At 42.8% G+C, this 13,395-nt stretch overlaps 1 protein-coding gene across 1 annotated transcript in view; it reads right to left on the bottom strand.

Moving 5' to 3' along the window:
* LOC128661357 (uncharacterized) overlaps positions 1 to 13,395 on the bottom strand; it is a 246,692-nt gene that overhangs the window by 232,981 nt on the left and 316 nt on the right. The gene's annotated exons all lie outside the window — the stretch shown is intronic.

Raw genomic sequence — 13,395 nt, 5'->3', positions numbered from 1 at the left:
GTATAGTCCCCATTCCACTGACTGAGCATGCACAGTTGTAATGGTCTTAGATGAATGCGTGCAAAAGGAACTATGTCCATTGCCGCTACCATCAAACCTATTACTTCCATGCACTGCGCTATGGAAGGAAGAGGAACAGAATGAAGTATTTGACAAGAGTTCAGAAGTTTTGATTTTCTGGCCTCTGTCAGAAAAATCCTCATTTCTAAGGAGTCTATTATTGTTCCCAAGAAGGGAACCCTTGTTGACGGAGACAGAGAACTTTTTTCTGCGTTCACTTTCCACCCGTGAGATCTGAGAAAGGCCAGGACAATGTCCGTGTGAGCCTTTGCTTGAGGAAGGGACGACGCTTGAATCAGAATGTCGTCCAAGTAAGGTACTACTGCAATGCCCCTTGGTCTTAGCACCGCTAGAAGGGACCCTAGTACCTTTGTGAAAATCCTTGGAGCAGTGGCTAATCCGAACGGAAGTGCCACAAACTGGTAATGCTTGTCCAGGAATGCGAACCTTAGGAACCGATGATGTTCCTTGTGGATAGGAATATGTAGATACGCATCCTTTAAATCCACCGTGGTCATGAATTGACCTTCCTGGATGGAAGGAAGAATAGTTCGAATGGTTTCCATTTTGAACGATGGAACCTTGAGAAACTTGTTTAGGATCTTGAGATCTAAGATTGGTCTGAATGTTCCCTCTTTTTTGGGAACTACGAACAGATTGGAGTAGAACCCCATCCCTTGTTCTCCTAATGGAACAGGATGAATCACTCCCATTTTTAACAGGTCTTCTACACAATGTAAGAATGCCTGTTTTTTTATGTGGTCTGAAGACAATTGAGACCTGTGGAACCTCCCTCTTGGGGGAAGCCCCTTGAATTCCAGAAGATAACCTTGGGAGACTATTTCTAGCGCCCAAGGATCCAGAACATCTCTTGCCCAAGCCTGAGCGAAGAGAGAGAGTCTGCCCCCCACCAGATCCGGTCCCGGATCGGGGGCCAACATCTCATGCTGTCTTGGTAGCAGTGGCAGGTTTCTTGGCCTGCTTTCCTTTGTTCCAGCCTTGCATTGGCCTCCAGGCTGGCTTGGCTTGAGAAGTATTACCCTCTTGCTTAGAGGACGTAGCACTTGGGGCTGGTCCGTTTCTGCGAAAGGGACGAAAATTAGGTTTATTTTTGGCCTTGAAAGACCTATCCTGAGGAAGGGCGTGGCCCTTGCCCCCAGTGATATCAGAGATAATCTCTTTCAAGTCAGGGCCAAACAGCGTTTTCCCCTTGAAAGGAATGTTAAGCAATTTGTTCTTGGAAGACGCATCCGCTGACCAAGATTTTAACCAAAGCGCTCTGCGCGCCACAATAGCAAAACCAGAATTTTTCGCCGCTAACCTAGCCAATTGCAAAGTGGCGTCTAGGGTGAAAGAATTAGCCAATTTGAGAGCACGAATTCTGTCCATAATCTCCTCATAAGAAGAAGAATTATTATTGATCGCCTTTTCTAGCTCATCGAACCAGAAACACGCGGCTGTAGTGACAGGAACAATGCATGAAATTGGTTGTAGAAGGTAACCTTGCTGAACAAACATCTTTTTAAGCAAACCTTCTAATTTTTTATCCATAGGATCTTTGAAAGCACAACTATCTTCTATGGGTATAGTGGTGCGTTTGTTTAGAGTAGAAACCGCCCCCTCGACCTTGGGGACTGTCTGCCATAAGTCCTTTCTGGGGTCGACCATAGGAAACAATTTTTTAAATATGGGGGGAGGGACGAAAGGTATACCCGGGCCTTTCCCATTCTTTATTTACAATGTCCGCCACCCGCTTGGGTATAGGAAAAGCTTCGGGGGGCCCCGGGACCTCTAGGAACTTGTCCATTTTACATAGTTTCTCTGGAATGACCAAATTCTCACAATCATCCAGAGTGGATAACACCTCCTTAAGCAGAGCGCGGAGATGTTCCAATTTAAATTTAAATGTAATCACATCAGGTTCAGCTTGTTGAGAAATTTTCCCTGAATCTGAAATTTCTCCCTCAGACAAAACCTCCCTGGCCCCCTCAGACTGGTGTAGGGGCCCTTCAGAACCAATATCATCAGCGTCCTCATGCTCTTCAGTATTTTCTAAAACAGAGCAGTCGCGCTTTCGCTGATAAGTGGGCATTTTGGCTAAAATGTTTTTGATAGAATTATCCATTACAGCCGTTAATTGTTGCATAGTAAGGAGTATTGGCGCGCTAGATGTACTAGGGGCCTCCTGTGTGGGCAAGACTGGTGTAGACGAAGGAGGGGATGATGCAGTACCATGCTTACTCCCCTCACTTGAGGAATCATCTTGGGCATCATTTTCTCTAAATTTTGTGTCACATAAATCACATCTATTTAAATGAGAAGGAACCTTGGCTTCCCCACATTCAGAACACAGTCTATCTGGTAGTTCAGACATGTTAAACAGGCAAAAACTTGATAACAAAGTACAAAAAACGTTTTAAAATAAACCGTTACTGTCACTTTAAATTTTAAACTGAACACACTTTATTACTGCAATTGCGAAAAAGTATGAAGGAATTGTTCAAAATTCACCAAAATTTCACCACAGTGTCTTAAAGCCTTAAAAGTATTGCACACCAAATTTGGAAGCTTTAACCCTTAAAATAACGGAACCGGAGCCGTTTTTATATTTAACCCCTTTACAGTCCCTGGTATCTGCTTTGCTGAGACCCAACCAAGCCCAAAGGGGAATACGATACCAAATGACGCCTTCAGAAAGTCTTTTCTATGTATCAGAGCTCCTCACACATGCATCTGCATGTCATGCTTCTCAAAAACAAGTGCGCAATACAGGCGCGAAAATGAGACTCTGCCTATGATTAGGGAAAGCCCCTAGAGAATAAGGTGTCCAATACAGTGCCTGCCGGTTATTTTACATAATTCCCAAGATTAAAATAATTCCTCAAGGCTATGGAGTATAAAATATAAATCGATTTAGCCCAGAAAATGTCTACAGTCTTAGAAAGCCCTTGTGAAGCCCTTTTTTTCTTTCTGTAATAAAAATGGCTTACCGGATCCCATAGGGAAAATGACAGCTTCCAGCATTACATCGTCTTGTTAGAATGTGTCATACCTCAAGCAGCAAAAGTCTGCTCACTGTTCCCCCAACTGAAGTTAATTCCTCTCAACAGTCCTGTGTGGAACAGCCATCGATTTTAGTAACGGTTGCTAAAATCATTTTCCTCTTACAAACAGAAATCTTCATCTCTTTTCTGTTTCATAGTAAATAGTACATACCAGCACTATTTTAAAATAACAAACTCTTGATTGAATAATAAAAACTACAGTTAAACACTAAAAAACTCTAAGCCATCTCCGTGGAGATGTTGCCTGTACAACGGCAAAGAGAATGACTGGGGAAGGCGGAGCCTAGGAGGGATCATGTGACCAGCTTTGCTGGGCTCTTTGCCATTTCCTGTTGGGGAAGAGAATATCCCACAAGTAAGGATGACGCCGTGGACCGGACACACCTATGTTGGAGAAATAAAGCCAGCCATGTGGAAAAAACTAGGCCCCAATAAGTTTTATCACCAAAGCATATATAAAAACGATTAAACATGCCAGCAAACGTTTTATATTGCACATTAATCAGAGTATATACCTCTGATAGCAAGCCTGATACTAGTCGCTATTAAATCACTGTATTTAGGCTTTAACTTACATTAATCCGGTATCAGCAGCATTTTCTAGCAAATTCCATCCCTAGAAAAACTTAACTGCACATACCTTATTGCAGGATACCCTGCACGCCATTCTCCCTCTGAAGTTACCTCACTCCTCAGACATATGTGAGAATAGCAGTGGATCTTAGTTACTTCTGCTAAGATCATAGAAAAACGCAGGCAGATTCTTCTTCTAAATGCTGCCTGAGATAAAATAGTACAAACTCCGGTACCATTTAAAAACAATAAACTTTTGATTGAAGAAAAAACTAACTATATTTTACCACTTTCCTCTTACTACCTCCAGCTATGTTGAGAGCTTGCAAGAGAATGACTGGATATGGCAGTTAGGGGAGGAGCTGTATAGCAGCTCTGCTGTGGGTGATCCTCTTGCAACTTCCTGTTGGGAAGGAGAATATCCCACAAGTAATGGATGATCCGTGGACTGGATACACCTAAAAAAAAAGAAAAAAAGAAAAAGAAAAAGCCCCCCCAAAATAAAAAAACCCTAGCCTAAACTAAACTGCCAATAGCCCCAAAGAAATCCGCTCTTTTACCTGTAAATAAAAATAAATAACTCCCCAACAGTAAACCCCAGCACCCCCACAACCAATCCCCCCAAATAAAAACGTATCTAAAAAACCTAAGATCCCCATTGCCCTGAAAAGGGAATTTAGATGGCCATTGCCCTTAAAAGGGCATTTAGCTCTTTTTGCGCCCAAACCCTAATCTAAAAATAAAACCCACCCAATAAACCCTTTAAAAAAGCCTAACACTAACCCCCGAAGATCCACTTACAATTTTTGAAGACCCAACATGCATCTTCAACGAAGCCGGCAGAAGTCCTCAACGAAGCGTCAGAAGTCTTCATCCAACCAGGGAGAAGTCTTCATCCAACTGGGCAGAAGTTTTCATCCAGACGGCAGCTTCTATCTTCATCCATCCGGCACAGAGCGGGTCAGTCTTCCAGACATTCGGCGCGGAGCATCCTCTTCAATCGACATCTTCTTGAACAATGAATTCTCCTTTAAATGATGTAATCCAAAATGGAGTCCCTTGAATTCCGATTGGCTGATAGAATGCTATCAGCCAATAGGAATTAAAGGTGAAAAAAATCATATTGGCTGATGCAATCAGCCAATAGGATTGAGCTTGCATTCTATTGGCTGTTCCAATCAGCCAATAGAATGCAAGCTCAATCCTATTGGCTGATTGGATCAGCCAATAGGATTGAAGCTCAATCCTACTGGCTGATTGCATCAATCAATAGGATTTTTTCACCTTTAATAACGATTGGCTGATAGAATTCTATCAGCCAATCGGAATTCAAGGGACGCCATCTTGAATGACGTCATTTAAAGGAGAATTCATTGTTCAAGAAGACGTTGATTGAAGAGGATGCTCCACGCCGGATGTCTTGAAGATGGACCCGCTCCGCACTGGATGGATGAAGATAGAAGATGCCGTCTTAATGAAGACTTCTGCCCGGTTGGATGAAGACTTCTGCAGGCTTCGTTGAGGATGGATGTCGGTTCTTCAAAAACTGTAAGTGGATCTTCGGGGGTTAGTATTAGGCTTTTTTAAGGGTTTATTGGTGGGTTTTATTTTTAGATTAGGGTTTGGGAGCAAAAAGAGCTAAATGCCCTTTTAAGGGCAATGCCCATCCAAATGCCCTTTTCAGGGCAATGGGGAGCTTAGGTTTTTTAGATAGGTTTTTATTTGGGGCGGTTGGTTGTGTGGGTGGTGGGTTTTACTGTTGGGGGGTATTTGTATTTACAGGTAAAAGAGCTGATTTCTTTGGGGCAATGCAATGCAAAAGGCCATTAAGGGCCATTGGCAGTTTAGTTTAGGCTAGGGTTTTTTTTTATTTTGGGGGGACTTTTTTATTTTGATAGGGCTATTAGATTAGGTGTAATTAGTTTAAATATGTGATAATGTCTTTTTTATTTTGTGTAATTTAGTGTTTTTTTTTGTAATTTAGTTAATTGTATTTAATTTATGTAATTGATTTAATTGTAGTGTAACTTCAGGTGTTAGTGTAAGACAGGTTAGGTTTTATTTTACAGGTAACTTTGTATTTATTTTAACTAGTTAGTTAGTAAATAGTTAATAACTATTTACTAACTAATCTACCTAGTTAAAATAAATACAAACTTAGCTGTAAAATAAAAATGAAACCTAAGATAGCTACAATGTAACTATTAGTTATATTGTAGCTAGCTTATGTTTATTTTACAGGTAAGTATTTAGTTTTAAATAGGAATTATTTAGTTATTAATAGTAATTTTTATTTTGAATTATTTTAATTATATTAAAGTTAGTGGGTGTTAGGGTTACGTTAGGGTTAGACAGTGTTAGGTTTAGGGGTTAATAACTTTAGTTTAGTGGCGGCGACGTTGGGGGCAGCAGATTAGGGGTTAATAAGTGTAAGTAGGTTGCAGCGACATTGGGGCGGGAGATTAGGGGTTAATAACAGTAATGTAGGTGGCGGCGATGTCAGGGGCAGCAGATTAGGGGTTAATGAGTATAATGTAGGTGGCTGCGATGTCGGGGGCGGCAGATTAAGGGTTAATGAGTATAATGTAGGTGGCGGCGATGTCGGGGGTGGCAGATTAGGGGTGTTTAGACTCGGGGTTTATGTTAGGGTGTTAGTTGTAAACAGTTTTGTTTCCCCATAGAAATCAATGGGGCTGCGTTACGGAGCTTTATGCTCCTTTATTGCAGGTGTTAGGCTTTTTTTCAGCAGGCTCTCCCCATTGATTTCTATGGGGAAATCGTGCACGAGCACGTAAAAACATAATTTATGCTTACCTGATAAATTCCTTTCTCCTGTAGTGTAGTCAGTCCACGGGTTATCATTACTTATGGGATATTAACTCCTCCCCAACAGGAAGTGCAAGAGGATCACCCAAGCAGAGCTGCTATATAGCTCCTCCCCTCTACGTCACACCCAGTCATTCGACCGAGAACCAAACGAGAAAGGAGAAACTATAGGGTGCAGTGGTGACTGGAGTATAATTTAAAATTTAGACCTGCCATAAAAAACAGGGCGGGCCGTGGACTGACTACACTACAGGAGAAAGGAATTTATCAGGTAAGCATAAATTATGTTTTCTCCTGTTAAGTGTAGTCAGTCCACGGGTCATCATTACTTATGGGATACCAATACCAAAGCTAAAGTACACGGATGACGGGAGGGACAGGCAGGATCTTTATACGGAAGGAACCACTGCCTGAAGAACCTTTCTCCCAAAAACAGCCTCCGAAGAAGCAAAAGTGTCAAATTTGTAAAATTTGGAAAAAGTATGAAGAGAAGACCAAGTTGCAGCCTTGCAAATCTGTTCAACAGAGGCCTCATTCTTAAAGGCCCAAGTGGAAGCCACAGCTCTAGTAGAATGAGCTGTAATCCTTTCAGGAGGTTGCTGTCCAGCAGTCTCATAGGCTAAACGTATTATGCTACGAAGCCAAAAGGATAGAGAGGTAGCAGATGCTTTTTGACCTCTCCTCTGACCAGAATAAACGACAAACAGGGAAGAAGTTTGGCGAAAATCTTTAGTTGCCTGTAAATAAAATTTCAGGGCACGGACTACGTCCAGATTGTGTAGAAGTCGTTCCTTCTTTGAAGAAGGGTTAGGGCACAATGATGGAACAACAATCTCTTGATTGATATTCTTGTTAGTAACTACCTTAGGTAAGAACCCAGGTTTAGTACGCAGAACTACCTTATCTGAATGAAAAATCAGATAAGGTGAATCACAATGTAAGGCTGATAACTCAGAGACTCTACGAGCCTCAGGAAATAGCCATTAGAAACAGAACTTTCCAAGATAACAACTTGATATCAATGGAATGAAGGGGTTCAAACGGAACACCCTGCAAAACGTTAAGAACTAAGTTTAAGCTCCACGGTGGAGCTACAGTCTTAAACACAGGCTTAATCCTAGCCAAAGCCTGACAAAAAGCCTGAACGTCTGGAACTTCTGACAGACGTTTGTGTAAAAGGATGGACAGAGCTGAGATCTGTCCCTTTAAAGAACTTGCAGATAAACCCTTTTCTAAACCTTCTTGTAGAAAAGACAATATCCTAGGAATCCTAACCTTACTCCATGAGTAACTCTTGGATTCGCACCAGTGTAAGTATTTACGCCAAATCTTATGGTAAATCTTCCTGGTAACAGGTTTCCTAGCCTGTATTAAAGTATCGATTACTGACTCCGAAAATCCACGCTTTGATAAAATCAAGCGTTCAATTTCCATGCAGTCAGCTTCAGAGAAATTAGATTTTGATGTTTGAAAGGACCCTGAATTAGAAGGTCCTGTCTCAGAGGCAGAGACCAAGGTGGACAGGATGACATATCCACTAGATCTGCATACCAGGTCCTGCGTGGCCACGCAGGCGCTATTAGAATCACCGATGCTTTCTCCTGTTTGATCCTGGCAATCAACCGAGGAAGCATCGGGAAGGGTGGAAACACATAAGCCATCCCGAAGGTCCAAGGTGCTGTCAAAGCATCTACCAGGACCGCTCCCGGGTCCCTGGACCTGGACCCGTAGCAAGGAAGCTTGGCGTTCTGGCGAGACGCCATGAGATCCATATCTGGTTTGCCCCAACGTCAAAGTATTTGGGCAAAGACCTCCGGATGAAGTTCCCACTCCCCCGGATGAAAAGTCTGGCGACTTAGGAAATCCGCCTCCCAGTTCTCCACTCCTGGAATGTGGATCGCTGACAGGTGGCAAGAGTGAGACTCTGCCCAGCGAATTATCTTTGATACTTCCATCATCGCTAGGGAACTCCTTGTCCCTCCTTGATGGTTGATGTAAGCTACAGTCGTGATGTTGTCCGACTGAAACCTGATGAACCTCCGAGTTGTTAACTGAGGCCAAGCCAGAAGGGCATTGAGAACTGCTCTCAATTCCAGAATGTTTATTGGAAGGAGACTCTCCTCCTGAGTCCATGATCCCTGAGCCTTCAGGGAATTCCAGACAGCGCCCCAACCTAGTAGGCTGGCGTCTATTGTTACAATTGTCCAGTCTGGCCTGCTGAAGGGCATTCCCCTGGACAGATGTGGTCGAAAAAGCCACCATAGAAGAGAATTTCTGGTCTCTTGATCCAGATTCAGAGTAGGGGACAAATCTGAGTAATCCCCATTCCACTGACTTAGCATGCACAATTGCAGCGGTCTGAGATGCAGGCGTGCAAAAGGAACTATGTCCATTGCCGCTACCATTAAGCCGATTACCTCCATGCATTGAGCCACTGACGGGTGTTGAATGGAATGAAGGACACGGCAGACATTTTGAAGCTTTGTTAACCTGTCTTCTGTCAGGTAAATCTTCATTTCTACAGAATCTATAAGAGTCCCCAAGAAGGGAACTCTTGTGAGTGGTAAGAGAGAACTCTTCTCTTCGTTCACTTTCCACCCATGCGACCTTAGAAATGCCAGTACTAACTCTGTATGAGACTTGGCAGTTTGAAAGTTTGACGCTTGAATCAGAATGTCGTCTAGGTACGGAGCCACCGAAATTCCTCGCGGTCTTAGTACCGCCAGAAGAGAGCCCAGAACCTTTGTGAAGATTCTTGGAGCCGTAGCCAACCCGAATGGAAGAGCTACAAACTGGTAATGCCTGTCTAGGAAGGCAAACCTTAGATACCGGTAATGTTCTTTGTGAATCGGTATGTGAAGGTAAGCATCCTTTAAATCCACTGTGGTCATGTACTGACCTCTTTGGATCATGGGTAAGATTGTCCGAATAGTTTCCATTTTGAACGATGGAACTCTTAGGAATTTGTTTAGGATCTTTAAATCCAAGATTGGTCTGAAGGTTCCCTCTTTCTTGGGAACCACGAACAGATTTGAGTAAAACCCTTGTCCGTGTTCCGACCGCGGAACCGGATGGATCACCCCCATTAGTAAAAGATCTTGTACACAGCGTAGAAACGCCTCTTTCTTTATCTGGTTTGTTGACAACCTTGAAAGATGAAATCTCCCTTTTGGGGGAGAAGATTTGAAGTCCAGAAGATATCCCTGAGATATGATCTCTAACGCCCAGGGATCCTGGACATCTCTTGCCCAAGCCTGAGCGAAGAGAGAAAGTCTGCCCCCCACTAGATTGGTTCCCGGATCGGGGGCCCTTACTTCATGCTGTCTTAGGGGCAGCAGCAGGTTTTCTGGCCTGCTTGCCCTTGTTCCAGGTCTGGTTAGGTTTCCAGCCTTGTCTGTAGCGAGCAACAGCTCCTTCCTGTTTTGGAGCAGAGGAAGTTGATGCTGCTCCTGCCTTGAAGTTACGAAAGGCACGAAAATTAGACTGTCTAGCCTTAGGTTTGGCTCTGTCTTGAGGCAGGGCATGGCCTTTACCTCCTGTAATATCAGCGATAATTTCTTTCAAACCGGGCCCGAATAAAGTCTGCCCCTTGAAAGGTATGTTAAGTAATTTAGATTTAGAAGTAACATCAGCTGACCAGGATTTTAGCCACAGTGCTCTGCGTGCCTGAATGGCGAATCCGGAATTCTTAGCCGTAAGTTTAGTTAAATGTACTACGGCATCAGAAAAAAATGAATTAGCTAGCTTAAGGGTTTTAAGCTTGTGTGAAATCTCATCTATTGGCGCTGAGTCAAGGGTCTCTTCCAGAGACTCAAACCAAAATGCAGCCGCAGCCGTGACAGGTGCAATGCATGCAAGGGGTTGCAATATAAAACCTTGTTGAACAAACATTTTCTTAAGGTAACCCTCTAACTTTTTATCCATTGGATCTGAAAAAGCACAGCTATCCTCCACCGGGATAGTGGTACGCTTAGCTAAAGTAGAAACTGCTCCCTCCACCTTAGGGACCTTTTGCCATAAGTCCCGTGTGGTGGCGTCTATTGGAAACATTTTTCTGAATATAGGAGGGGGTGAGAAAGGCACACCGGGTCTATCCCACTCCTTAGTAACAATTTCAGTAAGTCTCTTAGGTATAGGAAAAACGTCAGTACTCGTCGGTACCGCAAAATATTTATCCAACCTACACATTTTCTCTGGGATTGCAACTGTGTTACAATCATTCAGAGCCGCTAATACCTCCCCTAGCAGTACACGGAGGTTTTCTAGCTTAAACTTAAAATTTGAAATGTCTGAATCCAGTCTATTTGGATCAGATCCGTCACCCGCAGAATGAAGCTCTCCGTCCTCATGTTCTGCAAATTGTGACGCAGTATCAGACATGGCCCTAGCATTATCAGCGCACTCTGTTCTCACCCCAGAGTGATCTCGCTTACCCCTAAGTTCTGGCAATTTAGACAAAACTTCAGTCATAACATTAGCCATGTCCTGTAGAGTGATTTGTAATGGCCGCCCTGATGTACTTGGCGTTACAATATCACGCACCTCCCGAGCGGGAGATGCAGGTACTGACACGTGAGGCAAGTTAGTCGGCATAACTTCCCCCTAGTTGTCTGGTGAATGATGTTCAACATGTACAGATTGATTTTTATTTAAAGTAGCATCAATGCAATTAGTACATAAATTTCTATTGGGCTCCACCTTGGCTTTTGCACATATAGCACAGAGAGATTCCTCTGAGTCAGACATGTTTAACAAACTAGCAATTAGACTAGCAAGCTTGGAAATACTTTTCAACTAAATTTACAAGCAATATGTAAAACGTTACTGTGCCTTTAAGAAGCACAGAAAAAAAAAAACTATGACAGTTGAATAACAATGAACCGGATTAGTTATAAAAACCAAATTTACCCGGTAAAAACATAAATTTAGCAAAGGATTGCACTCATTAGCAATGGATGACTAACCCTTAATATCAGAAAAAACGTATAACAATTTAAAATATAAGCGTTTTTATCACAGTCAAAGCACAGTCTCACAGGTCTGCTGTGAGTGATTACCTCCCTCAAAATAAGTTTTGAAGACCCCTGAGCTCTGTGGAGACGTCCTGGATCATGCAGGGAGAGAAGACAGACTTGTGACTGAATTTCTGATGCGTAGCAAAAGCACCAAAATAGGCCCCTCCCACTCACACACAACATTGAGGGAAGCTCAGTAAAACTGTTTTAATTTAAAATAACGACAGCCATGTGGAAAATAACGCCCAAAACAATTTTTCACCAAGTACCTCAGATAATTAAACGATTTAACATGCCAGCAAACGTTTAAAATCTAATTTATGAAATGTCATTAAAAAGCCTGCTGCTAGTCGTTCACACTGCAAGTTAGGCTAAAAGTTATATGCATACAGTATTATCCCAGTGAAGTGCCATTCCCCAGAATACTGAAGTGTAAACATACATACAGATCAGCCTGATACCAGTTGCTACTACTGCATTTAAGGCTGTACTTACATTATATCGGTATTGGCAGTATTTTCTCAGTCAATTCCATTCCTTAGAAAATAATATACTGCAACATACCTCTTTGCAGGTGAACCTGCCCGCTGTCCCCTGATCTGAAGTTTACCTCACTCCTCAGAATGGCCGAGAACAGCAAATGGATCTTAGTTACGTCCGCTAAGATCATACAAAACTCAGGTAGATTCTTCTTCAAATTCTGCCTGAGAAGAAAACAACACACTCCGGTGCCGTTTAAAATAACAAACTTTTGATTGAAGATATAAAAACTAAGTATAATCACCACAGTCCTCTCACACATCCTATCTATTAGTTGGGTGCAAGAGAATGACTGGGTGTGACGTAGAGGGGAGGAGCTATATAGCAGCTCTGCTTGGGTGATCCTCTTGCACTTCCTGTTGGGGAGGAGTTAATATCCCATAAGTAATGATGACCCGTGGACTGACTACACTTAACAGGAGAAACTAGCCTACCGCAACGCTGGTATTGGAATGCGGTATGGAGCTCAGTTTTGCTCTACGCTCACTTCTTGCCTGCTAACGCCGAGTTTATGATAACCTGTAATAGCAGCGCTGTAGGGAGGTGAGCGGTGATAATAACTTGAAAGTTAGCACCGCACCGCTCGTAACGCAAAACTCATAATCTGGACGAAAGAATGTAAATATTTCTACATCATAATAAACTAAACCACTGATTACTGATGAAAACAAGTTATAGGGCCGCATTAAACAAGGTGCGGGTGCATAATGTTTTCAGTCAGGGAACCAGTACATCTGTATTCTGGGCAAGAGAGGTGGCATCCACCATCCTCATTTAACATTGCACAAGAAAATGCACATACAGCCCTGCCCGGCTCATGCTTAACCGGTGGGGTGAGAACATGATGTCTTAATCATCACAGAATAATAATCAGTGTGAGATGTTTACAAAGGGTAAGAAGCAGTGACCTTATGATACTCTTAGCTTGCTTTATTGGTTAATATTCACTGTTAAATTAAGCACACAAATCAGTGGCGGTTCTGGCAGGGGCGGAACTACCATTGGTGCATCAGGTGCAGTCGCACCAGGGCCCAAAAGCTGGAGGGGGCCCATAACAGCCAGTCTATACATAGTTGTGTTCAGAATGTTTACAATCCTAATGCAGGGGAGCCTTTTATTAGTGCAGGTTGTAGGTCTGTCTACCATCAAAATAATTATATAGAGCAAAATTAATCTTAATACTTTTGCTTTCTACCTTTGGGGAGGGGGCCCAAAAAATATTGGAACTGGACCCTATGTTGAGTAGGTCTGCTACTGGGTTCTGGGTGGGGAACACTCACTGGGGGAGTTGTGGGCGTCTCACACATGGGAACAAG

This window comes from Bombina bombina, chromosome 5, assembly GCF_027579735.1.
Source record: "Bombina bombina isolate aBomBom1 chromosome 5, aBomBom1.pri, whole genome shotgun sequence".
Taxonomy (NCBI): Eukaryota; Metazoa; Chordata; class Amphibia; order Anura; family Bombinatoridae; genus Bombina; species Bombina bombina.
The sequence above is the reverse complement of the archived record's forward strand: the minus strand, read 5'-3'. Positions and strand labels throughout refer to the sequence as shown.